This window comes from Bombus terrestris, chromosome 13 (assembly GCF_910591885.1).
Source record: "Bombus terrestris chromosome 13, iyBomTerr1.2, whole genome shotgun sequence".
Taxonomy (NCBI): Eukaryota; Metazoa; Arthropoda; class Insecta; order Hymenoptera; family Apidae; genus Bombus; species Bombus terrestris.
In genome coordinates this window covers 13,604,396-13,619,913 of record NC_063281.1, presented here as the reverse complement: position 1 = coordinate 13,619,913, position 15,518 = coordinate 13,604,396, and the positions used below count along the sequence as shown (strand labels likewise).

The 15,518-nt window shown below is 45.3% G+C and overlaps 1 protein-coding gene across 1 annotated transcript in view; it reads right to left on the bottom strand.

Annotated features, from left to right (window-relative positions):
• LOC100648767 (paired mesoderm homeobox protein 2B) overlaps positions 1-12,267 on the bottom strand; it is a 39,194-nt gene extending 26,927 nt beyond the window's left edge. The window contains exon 1 of the mRNA XM_012315443.3: positions 10,906-12,267. The gene's annotated coding sequence lies outside the window, so the exon portion shown is untranslated. The remainder of the gene's footprint in view (positions 1-10,905) is intronic.
• Positions 12,268-15,518: the final 3,251 nt, after the last annotated feature.

Genomic DNA, 15,518 nt, shown 5'->3' with positions numbered 1-15,518 from the left:
GAATGTTTCTATACGTGTGTGCCTGCGTGAAAATCCTCGTAAACGGTGTTGGTGTGCTTGCGTGTATCTCTGTGTACACCTTGTACCTATGCTCCGTTCACGCTTGTGTTTAAGTCTGTGTATGTGCGTGCGCGTGTGCGTGTGCGTGTGTGCGGTGTGCGTATGCCAGCGCACGTTTGTGCGCGGAATCGGGCATACGTAACCGCGTGGCTCGGGGCACAGATTCAACGAGCTCAATTGGCGCACCGAACGAGCAGGAGGATCGTATTGATTCTCCGGTTACATAGTCGCGGAGTAGAGACAGCTACGAGCCGGCTACTGCCTCGAGCAACCGGTCGTCTTTGTTTTAAGGCCGAGAGGAGTTACACGCTCTTGGGATCTTGAGGGATGATCGGCGAATCGCGAACAGTATAGAAGATTCGGCGATTTTGGTTTTTGGTGATTCGCCTCGATAGGATTCTGGAAGATACGTTGATCGAAAAACGTCGGAGAAATCAGCTTGCTAAAGTCAAAGTCTGTTCGTAACTTTTGAAGAGAAACGACCCTCGAGCCCCCGGCGAAATTACCGCTGACCGTCTCGTCTCTTTACGTTTACGAAAAATCTTCTTTCGTGAAAGATCTTCGGCGAATCGTCTGCTCGTCGAAAACGTTCTGCCAATCGACAAACAATAGTTAGCTCGGCCGCAAATCGTACGTCTCAGCCGATTACGGCAAAGAGAATACGAAATTACGCTATCGTATTTACCCAGCAGTGCTCCATTGTGCTCGTAGCTGTATCTAATTTGAACTTCGTTCCAAGACGAGAGAGAACTTGGGCTTCTCGCGTTTGCGAGTAGATAGGCTCTTCCCGGCGATATAATATCGCGGCGGGGGCGGAAAGGGCGGAAGGCAGCGGGGGAACAGAGGGGTTTGTTGGAAGTGGCAGGATGGAGTGGTGGCGGTGGTGAGGCCGGAGGGTGCGAGGGAACAGAGATAGGGGATGCGCAGTCGAGGGTTTCGCTTCCCGGTTTCGCCCCGAGGGCACCATTTCCAACGAAACCAAGCACGAGCAGGGACGGGATCTGGATCCTACTATATTCCAATTGCTTCCCTCCGTTTGATATGCGCCAATTTCGTCCAATATGTCGCGCCCCCTAGACCAACGCTTGCCAATCTTTTCGAGTAACGGTAACCAATAAGCTCGGTATCCTTATCGGTTCAGTGGACCACTGGAGATTCTTTTATCGTAGGTTACCTAATTTTTCATTAGGTTATTGAACATGGAGCGACCGATTTTTCAAGCGTACAAAATCGCTCGGGATCTAGCGACTGAAAATCAATTTAGATGGTAGAACGTAGGCTTGGAACAATTCTGCCAGCGATACGCTCGAAAGAACGAAATGTCAAAGAATCGAACATTTACTCTTTCGTGAAATACTTTCGTTAGAATTTTCGATTATAATCTAACAAGCGAAAAAACGTGTAATTGATCGTTTCTCGCTGAATTTTCACGAATTCTCATTCTCCTCTTGTCGTGCTTTAAATCTCATCTTTTCTCTATCGTCCCTCTGTTTCGGTGTCTCGATCGAATCCGATAAATCATTTCGTCGGGAAATCCCGGCTCCGAATTCGCTGGTCACGTGCTGACGAGTGACCAGCGGTTCGCTTGGTTGTCGTGTTTCCACGTTAGAGCATCATTTATATAGTTTATCGGCCTGGTACGCTTTTACACCCTGTTCGTCGGATACCTCGGTGAATAATGCATAAGAAACTTCCCCCTGATCGTGGATGACCGATACTTTTCCGAATCTCAACGAGGTCAACAATTTCGCAAAGAAATTTCATAAAGATATAGAACAAGATATAGAATATTGCACTTCGATTTATTATCCGAAAGGAGAAATAAATTCTTGACGAACGAATCTTTTAAAGCGTCTTGGTGTCGATCGGTTCTTTGGAAGGAAAAGATGCTTCTGAATTTTCTACAATTTTTTTCTTTCGTGTCCTCCGTCGGCCAGTGGAATCGGCAGAGATTGGCGGTGACCTATTTCGAAGAGACCGTGCAAGCTCGATGAAGCTGAGTGAACTCACTCAACGGAAGCTACGTGGTGGGGATAGCTTGTAAACGTAACATAATGAGTTACAGAGGGGAATAAGCCAAATTTCCACCACCACGTTTGCCCACCCTCGCTATACCCGTCGAACCTTGACTGGGCATGGTTCATCAACACGACTTCTAAAAATGTTATATTCTATCCAATTTTTTTCTATGATTCCAATTTCTGTTCTTTACTTTGCTCGTTCTTACGCTCCAATTTGCAGTGAAATTTTCAGGGTTTCTGATTTTGATAGATCGATAAAGCGAAAACAACGTGCTTCCATTATCAACGATCGATAAGGGAAAAACTTTTTTCACGAATCAAGAACCTTCGATCTTAAAATTCCTCGGCTCTCGAGCCTTCGTTTATGACTCTGTCACACCCGCGTTACGAAGCCTAATAGTTACGTAAGACCGAACTCTTCTTGCATTCATCGGTTATTCGTCAACGTAGCCAACAATCGCGCAATCACCCTACTTCCGTTGCACATTACTACCACCTTCGCTCACCCTTAAACGAACCCCATCTCGGACCCATTAACACGTTCTATGATTCCATAAAATCTTGGGAAACAACGATTTTCAGCGAGTAGGCGCCGAAGAAAAGATATAAAGCGCGCGCAGGCCCGAAATGGCCCTGTTGGAGTTTTCTCGGTGCACGGAGGGTGAAAGGTGGAGGATAGTCGTAAAGAAAGTGCTCGAGTAAGAGGTGGAAGCAGTCAGTCAGGTAGAGAAGAAGCCGGCAAACGTGCCGGGAATGCATGTACGTTCCCTTACTGTTACTATCCTCCGCTTCCTCTCTGGCCCACCTCCGTCGGGACCCTTGCATCCCCCTTACACCCCGCTTGCACACTCGCTCTGCTGTATTATTGCCCGGCCGTAAATTTCGCCCGGAAAGCGATTTAGCGAGGAAGCGGCAGGGATAAATCTTGAAAAAGTCGAAAAGCGTAAAACAGCAGCCTCCAGGCGAAAAGTGGGGGCTGGAGGACGCGCGGGAGCGGAGACCCTCCAGGGGTACCGATATAAGGAGGAACGGTCTCGATCCACCTTTTTCACTGCGCCTCTTCCCTTGGTTTCCACGGAGGATCCCCTTTTTCCCCTCGAATTCCCTACACACACCCCGGTGCACCTTTTCGAGCCAGGGGCGTGTCTGCGCCCTCCTACACACCCCCCCTCCTCCACGTGTGTGCATTTCACCGTGTAAACGCGACGCGCTTGCCTCCCTTAACCGACTCTCTCTTTTCCTCTCCTTCTTCCTCTCGCGCTCTCTCTTTCTCTCTCTCTCTCTCTCTCTCTCTCTCTCATCTCCTTCCGTTACGCTGTTTCGACAAGAAGAAGAGCTTTCATCGTTCGGATGCGCCGATGTTAGATTTGAACGCGTTCGCAGGAGTAAGTCGAAGGACTTGGTTTTTGGATATGTTCGTGTGGCTAATAGGTGGATGCTATTCTTGGTTTGTGACAAACGTGTGGAAGATTCATCGAAGTCAAATATTACAGCAGGGTCTTTCCTTCCATCTTCGTAAATACATAAATTCTTAGCTCTTTCCATTATGTTCCATCAAATATATATTCGACGAGGAGAGATATAGAAGACTTATAAATATCATTTAAAATGAATGGACAAACGGTGTAATGCTTTTGTTAATAATAGACATAGCGAAAAGCGTACAATGCAATCGTTGCGTTGATCTGTACGCTATGGAGTAACGTACTACCGCGAATTAATAGAGATCAATAATCAATACGTTGAACGATGCATATACGTATGTAAACTGGTAGATTAGAATACGATTACACGTAGTACGATTAATCCTCTTTACCGGAGAGCGTTTATTTTTCAAAGTTGATAACATTTATTTTATGAGATGAGCGCGTACGCGAGAATCGGGGCCCTTCAACGCGCACCACACAATGCCTAAAATATAAATACAGAGCAAGTAGCCCAAAATCGAGTTAATAGCGAAACTCTTGCGAATTGGGTCGATCCAACGATACGCGATAGCGATTAAAGGTTAAATCAGCGATCGCGTGGAAAAATCATGACACAGGGCCACCTTGAAAACGCGCGAACAAAAATCGCGGCGTTTTAATCCCTTTGCGACGCGGGGTTCAGAAAGGGAGCGAGTTCTTTTTTTCTCGCGCTCGCGGGTTAATACGATTTGCAAATCCACAGTTTCGGCCACCGTGTGACGGCCACGAGCTGCTGAATAAGTGATACGACCCGATTCGAGGATTGCTGCATTATCCGTCCTCGAATTCGTTGCTGATGCCGGCAATTATTCATGACCGCGTGGCGCCACTGCGATTAAGAGTCAATTTCGTTCGAGACCGACGCTAGTCGAAAGTCTTCCAGCGGACGCTTCTCCTCGAACCGAACGATCCCGGGGCCACGAACTCCACGAGAATTATGCGTGATACATTGATCGATATAGCGTACGTATATAAATTTTATATTCGACGACTTCCTCGTTTGACGATCGATTGTAAAGTATCGAGTCAGCGTATACGTCGTTTCTTCGAAGTCTCACGAACCGATACAGCGCTATAGTTATTCAATTTTGTCCTGTCGTCGATCAATTATCAACGCTACTGAAAAAGAAGAGAATGATCGTAAGAAAAGCATCGCGAATAATCAGATTATATCGATCAAGAATTTTCTGTCCCTCTTTGCCAGTGATACGATCTTTCGTGTCTGAGATTCGATTTTTTCGATGCTCTATATATCAACGCTATCAATTTCTTTTGAAGTCAAGAGACGCAGAGCATTGAATAAATACTTAAACGTTGCCAATAAAGTTTTCTAATCGTTGCCACTTACATCCATCAGCAATCCTCGACTGCTATATTTTTATCCAATTTTCTTTCATTCATCGAGAACATTGCGCAAGTACCCGTAATACAATGTTACGCCCGTATTGAATTAAATATCGCGAACGGAGACACCAATGAACCAATGCGAAATTAAATTAAATTTAAGTTACTTAAGCGCAATTTAGAGCGAGCTATCTGCTTTGCTTCAAGCGCATTAAACGCACCAGCCTCTCTAAGCACCGTCGTTCAATTGTCCACCATGTTGTATCGGTCTATTTCTTTTCTTTCTCCTTTCGCTCCTCTTTCTCTCGTGTTTCTCTTGTTTTTCCTTTTTCCCCTCCCCGCCCCTCGTCCCTCCTGTAAAACATCCATTTTTTTCGACGAATGCTCGGGATTTTTCGAAACGACTGCGTCGGAAAGTGCTCGCACAAACAAATCGATCAATTTGTAATTAAATCAGGGAGCTCGTTGCGCTCTCCGCGAGTGCTTCTGTCAACAGCAGCGCCGTCGATTTATTTAAATTCGATTTAAATCCCGACGAGCTGTGTACTTTTCGCCCGAAAATAATTAAACATCGATTCCTCTGGCGGTTTATTTTTTTTTTTTTTTTTTTTTCATCTTTTCTTTGATTTATTCCATTAAATTAAGTCATTCGCGCTGGATAAAATGGAAATCGAAATTCGATGAACGTCAGTTGAAAAAAAAGTGGCTCGTTCGATAGTTTGTATTCGAACGTTGGGTGATACGTTACGTACGTACGTGGTTGTAGGTGCCAGCTTATTAAATTTTGGAAAAGTAGATTGCGCGTCTTAAGATTAGCCAGTCGTTCCTATTAAATTCGTAGCTCGTCGTTTTCATAGATTCGGTTAAACGTAAAATCGATGAAACGACCGCAAAATCGAGGTAAACGTCCTTCGAAGCGCGATAAAATCTTCTTTCGCTCTAATTTCCGATACATACGTCTTTCGACGAGTGGCAACACGACAGTGCTACTCAACGCTATTAATTAACTCGAGTTCGTATTAATCGTCCGGATACGAAGTTAATCGTTCGTTGCGTTCGAATCGACTGTGATCGCGTTAGTTTCAAGCGTTGCTTACATAATTTGCCGGCAGATTGCTATTTAACCGCGTTACTTTTAATCGACGTCGCCTTCACAGAAGAGGCTTCCGCGGTGCTTTCCCATCGGTTGATCGATAATTGCAATTTGATCCATCGTGTCCTTTTTCTTTTTCGCTTGCTCCGTCCTTTTCCATTAAACGTTTCGTTAAAATTTTAACTTCAACGTCTGATCGAATTTTACATCGATTCCTTAAGCATACAGCTTTCACGAATATCCAATTTCTGACTAATTTTTGCTCGGTGATTTTAATCGTTCGTAAAGATTAAAGCAATCGAACTGATTTTGTTTTTATATCGTGTTAACGTCGCGTACTGAGCATTTTCGTCGCCGACTTCGGAGCAAACATTCCGCGAATGAAAATTGATGGGAATAATTAATTTATCCGAACATCTGTCCTGCTTGATAGGTGTGAGTTAGCACGAATTTAGATCTATCGTTTTGTTTGCGACTAGTCGAGTCATCTTCATTCGCTCGCAGATGTGAACGTATGATATCGTTACGTTAAAAAAGAGAAGTAAAAGCCGAAATTGAAAACGAGTTACCCTGGAAACGCTTTTATAAATAAACATGTGTTCGAAACGACGCTGAAAGAAGCCCACAGTTGCCAATAAAGATCGTTGAAGTATTTTATTGACATTTTATGACGCTTAGTCACCGCGGTTGATTCAACGAAGTAAATTTAAACGTTTCTCGAAAACAATATGCAACGTACAGCGTACAATGAGCGATACGGTAGAAGAATATATCGGTAAAACTGTCGTTCGTTGTTCATTTGGAAGAACACGGCAACGTTCCACTAATTATTTTGTCATTATCGGTAGAAGCAGAAAAAAGGGGAGATAGAGTACACGTGTATGTCGAGAAAAGCAAGGTTATCAAATAGAAAGGTGAATCGCACTCGACGAGATTTCACGACCTCGCGAGTGTCCTCATCCTCCGGTTATGTAGGCATACATACGCGTCTAGAGGAAGTCACCACACCGTGCACGGCGTAGAATAAACGGTCAGTGACGCGCGGTAATGGCCGACATCCTAATCCTGGCCCCCTACAGCTTAATGCCATACACTCCGCAATGATAATGCTGCATGTGCTTTTTGTCATTACCAGTAGTCACCATTCTACCCCGTAATGAGCATCGCCGCGTCAGCTCCTTCGCTAGGATTCGCCGTTATCCGATATCTTGCGATCGACCTTCTCTCCTCAATCGCGTTACGAATTTTCATCCGATTCTCCAACGAGCCGTTCTGCAATTTCTCACTTTTGCGTTGGATCTCTTCTTTCTTTCCTATTTCTGTTACGTTGCTAACGGAGAATTGTTTAAACCGGACAAACCGACGATCTCGCCGAACGACGAAAGAGATTGATTCGACGATAAAAGATCGAACGAGGTTCTATCCATCGATCAAAGATTGTAAACTGCGTTTGTTTAATCTATAAAACGAATAAGAGGTAGCGTCTCGTGTATATACGCCGCGTACGAGAATCGCAGGGTTACACGGAATACGTGCTGTAATTTGTTCTTCGCTCGTTCATGACTCGGACTTTATTCGGATAATTCGATCTAACCGATGTACGGATAATTATAATCGAGATGCTGCTGTATGTTGCATGGCTCGGAAGATGGAAAAACGTGCGGGTAGGTTGGACCGAACACGCGTGATCGTCACAGGCAAAGACATGACGTCACAGGTCTTGACCCCCTACTTGTACGTATAGATATAGCGGCGTTCCGAAGCATCATCTGCGGGCCCAAGACGTGGAGAGACGAGGAGGAAGCGGAGCAGGAGAGGTGGCCCGCAGCTGCCGCCCTGGCTGCCAACACAATAATATCTAATTAATTTATTAATGAGGTTAAGTTGGCAGGATTGGACGGCAGACAGCGCGAGCCGCCGGTTCGTACGGCGTTGGCCCGTTTTACTGGAACGTCTTTTCTCTCGTTTGCTCTCTTTCTCTCTGCTGCTTCTCTCGTCGCGAGAATGAATTAAGCTTAATCAGAGCAAAAGTGTTGGGCGCGCGTGCGAGCAGGGCCGCAACGGCCCTTCGCGCTTTCAAACGTCTTCTCGAATCTTTGCTTTTCCATCGTGTTTCATTCTCGGTTGCCGCAGTCGCTTGCCCTACGATCTCTTTAACACGTATCGTTTATATCGATGATATTATACTCGTTCGTTACGACGAGACGAAACTCGAACAAGTTGCTTCTCCCTCGGAATAAATCTCGGCGCTAGGATAATTTAAAACGATCGCGCGTCGTTTAACAAAATTATATTTTAATGCAACCTCCGTCCAAGAATCATACGATATTCTCAAGATCGTTATCGATCGATTTTAATTCACGACGCTACGGATTTTAATCCGTTCGACGACGGTGCGATCGTTCGATCGATTCCATCGATTCCAACGTCGTGCTTGGCTTTCTCGAATATTCTATTTAACTAATAGAAGCACAATTTATATTTATACCGATTGTCAGCTTGAGCCTGCGTGTCAATTAAATCCATCAATTACATCGAATCGTTTAACCCGACCTTATCGTAATGTCTTGTCGACAACAGCCTTAATACGTTATATTATAAGATTTCATAAGTTACCTTTTTGCATCGACGCTTTTACGATCCTTCGTTTTAACCGTTCGATCGAATCGAGTCTTTGAGGCGTCGACGGTGCGAGTTTATTCTGTTATTAGTACTTGAGGCGTTCGAGCGCACTTCGTCGTAGCTACGAGTCAAATAACATGGCGGAATGACGTTCGTTCTCGAGATCGTGGCGGTGTAAAAAATGCTCGAAGAACAGAATCATTCGGGAAAAATCATATCGCGTTAAATTCCGACTCGGCTCTCCAGCGGAAGCTTCGGCTGTAGACAGCTCGAGTCCCTGGAGGGATTCACGGTGCCGGTTGACGAGAACGAGCACGGACAGCCGCCCTTATACCCATCATCGTCAACCTCTTTCCAGCGGTTCGTTCAGCTTCTTCTCTTCGCGAAAATCCCCTCAACGGCTATCCTGTTATTACGTGGCCATAAAAAACAGTCGCCTTCCACGGCCACCGTACGGCGTCGCGTCGCATCGCGTCGCAGATATCGACGATGCTTTCCATCCCGCAACTACGGAAATCGCACGGCCAAACGATCGAAACAGAAGTTAAACGTCGGCCCATGGATCGTATTAGAATAATTCGACGCGATCGTCGAACAATCGCGCTGCATTAGGTGTTAGACGATAAAATACGAAATGACGGAAAATCGCGAACAGATATCGAAACGATAAAGAGGCGATGCATCGAAGAACGAGCCAAATGAATAGTCGAATGTGCATATATTTGTGGTGGTGGTGAATTTAAATACTTTGACGCGTTCACTCGAGGACCGATACGCCTGCAAAATTGAGTTGCATTTGATTCGGCTGTTTGTGGAATGTTATTTTCGATGGTACTACGGCTTCGAAACGAGTGATTCAAAATTGAAAAAAGAAGAAATAGCAATCAGAAGAGATACGTGTAATAAATTTGAAAATTTGAGAAAATAACGTGCGAAGTTAAAAATTCCTCGACCGATTAAATTTAGTCGAATAATATCGAATCGAAAAGTCACTGTATAAATAATTGTTAAACTATTCGCAATTTACATAGTTTGGTCGAAATGCGTTTAAAGCATTGAATCAATATTCAAAGATTCAAAGTACCGTTTGTGATCTTGCGTCATTTGCAAATATTCGAGGTAAATATTTTTGATGCGTTGCGTCAGTAATGTCAATGATTTGATATATGACGAACGACAAACGCCAGCAAAGTGTAAAAACTCGAAAAAGGACAAGAAATATTTTATAATGTTGGAAAAGATTCGTGAATCGAACGGTATCATCTTCGAAACAGCGTGCACACTTCCGCCCGATACAAAATTAAACAACGATATCGATTTTTCTGCGATACGTTTCGTAACGCTATTAATAGCAGCTAATAGCTATAAAATATCATTTACTTTAAACGGGATAAAATTATTCGATGTCAAACTCGGTGATTCTGATCCGTCGGACGCCATGATCTGCAACTATAGTTAGTTTACTTGCTACCGTAGTTCGTAAATAAGTAAGTACTCCTCACGAACATCGCCCGGCAAGTATTACTTGAAATATACCATTCAGATATATTTATTTTATTTATGGAAATTGGAGGAGATATTAGATGCAAAATCGGACGAGCAACGGCAAAGAAGTTATGGGAAATGATACTGTATTTGTCTATCAGAGATTGTAATTTATAAGAACATTAAAGTGCATAGGCATTATACGATATTAACAATTCCTGCCATTACAATTGTACCGAAACGATTGAAACACTTGATTCTTTCGAATATTATCCAATTTTCTCAAGCACCCTATCAAACATAATTGAAAATATAGCCAAATGCTATTATAGCGGGTTCAAACTGGTAAATTAGCTTGGTACGAACCAGTTACACTTAAGGAAATCCCTTGCTGGATTAATTTATTCGCGAAAATTGTTGGCAGGCTGTATACAACTGAAAAGTCGTCCGTTAAAACTTTGTTTATAAACCTTTGAATAAATTTGTCGTCGATAAAAATGTCTTGTACTAAAAATTCACGAGTATAGTTTAAATTTCTGTTAATGCGTACACGTTATATTATGATCATCGTTGCCCGACGAACTAAGGCTTTCGCTACTTTTTCTGCCGATATTTTTCCCAATTGTACCGAATTATATAAAAAACGAAATTGTAGAAAATTTTCGTCTTTTACGATTCGAGCGCCAAACATGCTGAAATTCTTCGTCAAATTGCAGTAAGGAAACAAAAATTTATATTCCTCTTAGTCGTACAGTCTGGAATTAAGAGTTGAAAAGGAAGATCGTTGGGAACAGTTGGAATATCAATCGCTCACCTTGACCAAGGGTGGACTATGCGTAGGTGGATGATAGTGTCCCGAAGAAGGGCTCGCGGGCGGCCCCGCGCCCCCGGGTGAAATGGTACCGCCTCCGGGGGTGAGAATCCTGGACTCGTGGCTGAACAACACTTTCCCGATTACCTCCGCACCCTCGCGGATCACCGTCGACCTTTCGAACCCCTTTACCGTGCGACGCGCTCGCGAGATCCACGATCTACCCCAAACGTTCTCTTCCCGCCAACTGTTCCCCTACAGTCTTCCCGATCACTGACACAACGATGATTTACTCGTGCCCTCGTTTAACACTGACACCAGTTTCTCGTCGTATATTATTTATTACTTTCGATAATATATACTTGGACGTGCGGATAATATTCGTCGACGACACTTTGGAAACATCAGACTGACGACGAGTCTTTGAGGTTTCTGTTCTTGCTTTGGCACTTTGGTTCGCAAACACTTGTTGAATTATATCGTTGTTCGGTTAATAAACGCACCGTTCGAGATGTACGTGGCAGAGCTTGCCTGTTTCCATTGGTATCTGTAGGCTCTCGCGAATTTTGGTGGCGAGTCGTTGAAAGTTCGGTCGACCTGTTCGATTCTTAGATTTGCCCTCGAGGCGGATGCACATGCCCGACAGTTTCCGAAGATCGCAAACGTGAATTTCCGATCAGAATTCAGGTATACGAAAGTTTCGTCGAACCAGCTGATCGACGCGCAAGAAACAAGTATCCGTTACGCGTCACTTACTCGCACAATGTCCTCAAACTTTCTTCACGAGCCCTCCTTATTCACAGCAATTAGTCATTCTTCTACGAGAAGTCTTCCATCTTTAAACTCCTACTTCCATCAAGCTCCAATGAAACTTTTACGGGAATTCTCGATCATCCAGCTGACGCGAGATGACATGTATCACCTAACAAATCTTGCTCGATAACTCTCGTCCTGATACAATCGCACACCAACGATCTTACGACGGTATTCACCTAGTCCTCAATCACCTCGTCCTCTCTCTCTCTCTCCTCTCTCACTCTCTCTCCCTCGCTCTCTCTCTTTCTCTCTCGAGTTCTAACACGGAGTCTTCAAATAAAAAGACGTTTTCCAAGAGAATCTCGTCCTCGACACTGTTAACTCATCGAGTCCTCGGGTCCTTCTCGACAGCATCTGTGATGTTAGGAGCGGAGGTTGCACCGATCCGATCGCTGCGTGATGTTTGAACGAGTATGATCCGCGGGCCGTGATCGTGTTGGCCGAAAAACCGGAGGAGTCGCGATTCGAGGCGTCGAAGAGGGTCCCAGAGCTGGATTGTGTGTCGCGATACGGTGTCGCTTCGACGGCCAGGCAGCAAAAGCGTGTTCGATAGGCGGAACCACGCAGGCGTCGAGCGACTCGCGAGGCGTGGTCTACGATTTCTCTTCTCTGTTCGACCATCCGAGTTGATCGCGTCGTTGCAACCGCTTTACGCGGGGGTGGCGGAATCACCACGTGGTTTTATTGGCCAAATAACGCGTACGACAAACATCCCTACCGTGGGCAACCCGAGTGTCTCCCCGTGTGTTGTAACTCACCCTCGGATCTACGCGTAGGCACTTTGGACGAGAGGAGAGGCAATAGTCGTCATGGTGTAAATCGTGTTTACCCCTCGTCCATAGTGATTCTCTCGTTTGTATCAGCCGCGCTCCACCTCGACCCACACCCCCCTCTCTCTCATTCTCTCGCTCTCTCTCCTCTTCGAGTCGCTCCAAGTTTATCCTTGTCTGTCGTGGCTCGCGAATAATCTCCCTCTCCGAGGAAGGACGAACGCGTCGTGCCGTTCATCCTCCTTCAGGCCGTATCTTGGACGACGTTCCTGGCTCTTGCATGCCGGACATTTGGCCAACTCGCAACTAAGCACAAGAACTCGTGCTTGTATATACGTATACGGACGTGAACGACGTTTGCCTCTTCGCGGTTCACTCTGCACCTACTTGAACGCTTTCTTGTGTTTGAGTTTCGCCGAGAAGCTCTTAAGATACGTATTATAATTTTCGGTAATTAAGTCGAATTAATCCGTTATACGTACGGGTTACGTCGTTCTTGTCCCTCTCTATCTTTATTTTACGTATTTCGATAGTTTAAACGCGTCCGAATATCGTACACTCGATCGTAAGAGTCTCTTTCTATTTTTCTTTACGAAGACATTCTCTTACCTAAAGACTTCAAAAAACTGAAAGTCTTATTTGGAAGTACGAACCGATCTAATACCACGGAAAGAAACGTCAGCTCTGTTCAAATTGAAAGTAACGTTGTATCTCTTTCGACGAACAAAAATTGAAATCAACCTTGGACCGAGTCGGGTCTCAAGGCCAATAGAAGTAACAAAAGAGAAAGAAGAAAAAGAAGTGGATAAAATGTGATACAAGGAATCCGGCGTCTCGATTTTTCCGCAATTTTCCCGAGGCTTGATCGGTTCCAATTTCATCCCCTATCGAATTGCGCTTTGCCGGGAATTCAAGATACTCGTATATTCGCCGAGCAAAAACGTAGAGCCTTCGCCGATGACGTTTTCGAATCAAATACGCACTTATCCGTGTCCATATATTCTCTTTCCATTTGATTCTTCCAACCCTTCGGGGATAGCCCTGATTTTTGATGTCCAGGGAGCGCGCGTACGTAAATCAACGCGATAGGAAAATACCGCGAGGCGATGCCGATCAGAACGTAAGACGCAGAGCGGAACGGAAAGGGACGAGACCTATGGAAACAAAGAAGAGTGAATCGAAGAAAGCGAAGAAGAAAATGCGAAGATAAATTGATATATAGGAAAAGATAGAGAAAGGTTGAACGGATAAAGTGGATAGAATTGAAACGACGTAAATATGTTTGCTCGCAGAAATTAAAATCCGATGAAAGTAAGACGAGACCAAAATTTTAAAACATACTTAAAGGAGAAATAAGGAGAAATAAGGTCATACGTATAATTCTGTTCTATGAAATCAGGATTGACTGCTAAATAGCTGGATATAGGCAGAGAACGAAAGTAAATGATTAGGGAAGACAACAGCGAAAACGGGCGGAGAAGCAATCAGAGAACACAGAAGTACTAAATTCGAGGAAAGGAAAACAGAGACAGGAAGAGCAAGAGACTGAGTTAGGAGAATAATCGAGTTTCCTGATGACTAGATTACACCGGTCTACGCTTGCGAACTACATACCACGTATAGAGTACCTATACCGCGTATAGCTAGTCCGCCCTCTATGATACTGACTCCATTGGAAATATCCGGTTATCTATTCCGAATTTTTCCCCACCGTTTACAGGCATGATTTTCTTTCCGCGACAGGGGACAGCGAGTAGATTTGCGAATCGTTTCGCTTTGCTGGCTTTTAAAACGATAGAGCGGTAAAAAATGACTCGCAAGAAAATATCGCGAAACAACGTTCTACTCTCTGTTTACGTTTCCATCGACTATTCTGTGTCCAGCGAAGACGAAAGCTAAAGCAATTAATGCACAGCAAGCTAAGCCCTCAAAAAACACTGGAAAACGCAGGTGTAACTCGTAGCTGCGCGAGATTCAACCACCGTTTCAACCTCGACTCCGTAACTCCTCCTAAGTTCTCGTCTTTCTGTCCAGCTAGAATTCCAACAGCGTCGGCGAGCGGGTTGCGGAGCTTGTTTAATAAAATAACCTCGTTACGCCGCAGCTAGGAGCCGAGAGGGGTGTTCCGCGGGGGTGCTAGAGGATCTGTCGGAGTGTAAAAGACTGAGTCTGGAACGCGAGGCCGTCGGAGAAGGAGGTGGCGGTTGGAAGGAGGACGAGGATGGTTCGGTAGAGGGCTAATGTAGCAGCGGTGGCTGCTCGCCTTGGCTTGCCAGTAAGAGACGAGAAATGGACGGGGTTTGGGGGCCGCGGGGAGCGAGGTTGGGGGTGCTGCGGATCCCACTGCGGAGGAAGCGAGATGGACGGCCACGAGGGGAAGGGAGGGGGGGAGTACTAATACATAAAGTAGCTTAAAGTAGAAAATTGTGGAAGCGTCGTGATGCCTGGTGATTGCGTTACCTCCGGGGCTTTGATTTAAAATGCAACGAGGGGCCAACCAGCCGGTGGGGATGGGGGTGTCGGAGAAAACGGGCCGCGGGAGGAGCGGAGAGAGTCGAGAGGGGTAGGTTGGAAGGATGGATCGTGCCTGGGAGCCATGTTCCTCCTGCGGGAACGTCAGCCAGCCTTCGCTGCTGGATGGAACAGTGGCTGGCGAAGGGGTTGGCGGGGTGAAAGAGAACGAAGAAGGGCAAAAGGCGGCGGTGGTGGTAGTACCGACGCTGTACCTAGTACCGATGGTGGTCGTGGCGATGGCGATGTTGGAAGCTTCTCGGTTGTTGTACGTTGAGAAAGACGCGCGAGGGGATTGGCGTTCTTTGCCGCAACACGCCGGATCGACTCCCAGATCGGCTGCTTTGTTGCTCGGTACTTTTATTTTTCACCCGCGCTCGATAATCCCTTCTATTGGGTCAACCTCTTTACCATCCACTTCTACGCGGAATCTCTTTGTTTCGCGGTTTATTCGCGACACCGAGATCGCGACAATTTGCTCCGTTCTCCTCTTCTCTTTTTTTCTATCTCTTGGTAGGG